Source organism: Polyodon spathula, chromosome 2 (assembly GCF_017654505.1).
Source record: "Polyodon spathula isolate WHYD16114869_AA chromosome 2, ASM1765450v1, whole genome shotgun sequence".
In the NCBI taxonomy this organism is placed as follows: Eukaryota; Metazoa; Chordata; class Actinopteri; order Acipenseriformes; family Polyodontidae; genus Polyodon; species Polyodon spathula.
This window is the reverse complement of record NC_054535.1, coordinates 64,896,875-64,899,568: the sequence shown is the minus strand read 5'-3', so window position 1 is coordinate 64,899,568 and position 2,694 is coordinate 64,896,875.

The window sequence follows — 2,694 nt, the reverse complement described above, 5'->3', positions numbered from 1 at the left end:
TTTAAAAGCCTTGGTTAATTGCACTTTTTGAAAAATGTAAAGATATTTTACAAATGTTTCGCAGTCGTTGTAATCCTCTAGAAAAAAATTTTTTGTCTTTTTGGGTTTAGATAATATATATATATATATATATATATATATATATCTATATATATATATATATATATATATATAATATTATATAGATATATATATATTATATTAGTTTTATATTTAATAATAAATCACAAAAAAAATCAAAAAGTGTCAGGTGAAAACTACAACCTACCCCGAACATGTTTTGGATTGACCAACGTTATACTTTTAGAACCTAAACTGGGGACATATGTACATATGGATATATCAAATTTAATCGTCACACCATTGTGTATAAGAACATTTATCTAAGGATACGATATAATATATATATGATATATAATAGATAAAAAAAGAAATGTTTCATGTCTTATTTGGCTGCCTGGCATTCATTTGTTTCTCCTATAGGGATGTGAGGTTTTGCATTAAAATTGTAGGTATTCCGTTTTTATTTTCTTTAGTTATTAAAATTTGTAAAAAGTGTGTTCCTATTTATGTATTGCATATAATCTTGTTACCCAGCATTAATGCAAAACTGTGTTATGTAAATAAAATTATGTACAGAGACAATATGTTTGACAGTTGTGTACACCTGTTTTGTAATAGGAAATCTGCATGTATTCATTCCTCCCATCTTTATGCAACATTTTCTAGTGTGGTGAAAATGTGATACTTAACCCTTTGTGTCCAACCCAGTTCCGACATTACAATTTTCCCTTTCCAGTCCAATGTCGGACCCTGTCCGACATCATCAAAAAGGCGTAAAGCACAGGTCTCTAGTAGTTTTTTTTTTTTCTCCGGGAAAAAGCCATGAAAACCTTTTTCAATGGCCAAGTGAGATAGATAGGAGCCGAATGAAACCAAAAAAAAGGGCGTTTCTCATATCCCCATGCATTAGAGATAACACGGACATAACAAAAGAGGTAACTGCTTCTGAACCCAGCGCTCAAAGAATATCAGACATTTTTGAAGATCTTTTTGAGATGTTATAGTAATAAAATAATGACTTGGGTCGCATTATTGAGGAGTTTGGTGATAAAACGAGTGGTCAGGAGAGGATTTGCAGGTCTATAAAGAGGTATGTGAAAAATACAGCGAACAAGTGGTGGGGCTTGGCTGTAGATAGAGTAATGAGTATTTTTTTGCGATTCAATGCCTGACGAGCACTGAATAAATGGATCGCTAAGGGTTAAAAGGTGCAGTGGGGGAGTTTCCATGTGGTTATTCACATGTGAAGTGGAGATGTGTGTGCATGTCTGGGAGAGCAGCTTGACAGAATCAGGTTTGTGGCCTGAAAATAACAGCCGCAGAGAAGGACAGTAAATCTGTGAGCGTGATGTAAAACATGGGAAATCTATGCCCATTTTCGCATGGAAACCTGCATTTCACGTGAAAACGTCCACTGCTCCCAATCCAGACAGCCTTGGGAGCATATGTGGAAGATGTCTGTGGCACAGATCTCTATAATTCTATGTCTCTGCTGGTTTTCAGCCATGGTGATCTGCAATAGCTGGGTTTCATTATATACCTCCAGGTTAATTATTTTCTTTGTCATGTGATAAATTAGTTGAAATATTATTCACTACTAACAATATGCCACCCCATCAATGGACGTTTGAAAAACAATTTGGACAAGAGCATTAAAACATTATTAAACAACCAGGCATGAGCCATTCATTTTATTTATTTATTGCATTTATATAGCTTTTATACAAAAGTATCGCAAAGCACTGTACAGTACATGGCAGAAAAAAAAAAAACACAATACATTTGTCTTTCCAAATCACAGCTTTGTTACATGAGCTTAACACTGCTTTAGAGTTTCACCTAACAACTATGGATTTCTAGGTGAAATTCTCTGGTGTACCTGTTCCCTGTGCATGGAAACCACATTTTCCCAACCTGTCTGAGAAAATAACTCTAATGCTATGCTTGGCTAATTTGCATATCGACCTCCTTTCCCTTTCATTTGCATGATATCTGGTGAAAAGAGGGTTTTTGAGTAAATTAACTGAGCCAATGGAAACTCTAAATGTACAGGGTCATTTACATTTGGCTCGAGCACAATGTCTTGAGAAAAATTTGCACACACATAGAAATTCCCCCATTGTTACTAAGATTCACATTGCAGGACAATGTACTGCAGAGTAAAGTCTGTAAACCTAAGAGAAGGAGCGAACATCTTCCTGACTATACTGTCCTTTTATGTCCACGGGCTTAGCAAGACAAAGTTTTTAAAGCTAGGAGCATATAATGTGAAAAAACTCCCAAAAGTGTCTGCCAAGACAAAACTAGTCAGAAGTGTTTTACATCACTCTTACTACCAAAAAGAGATTCGTAGTGAGATCAGGTTGTAAAGGTAACACCATTTAATCTGAAAAGGTAGTACATTTTGGTTCAGTGATATTTTGAAGAGTGACAGGTTTGTTGAACAAGCATAAACTCATAATTTCTGTGTCAGTTTGAGAGGTATAGGTACCTGGGTTGTTAGATGTACTGTAGCTGTATGAACTGTGATGGGTGTCAAAAACTGCATTTCAATGCGAGTCATTAAGTTTTGATACCTTAAGAATTCCTATACATTTTTTTAAAATTCCCTCCAGTGAAGTCATTTCAAAT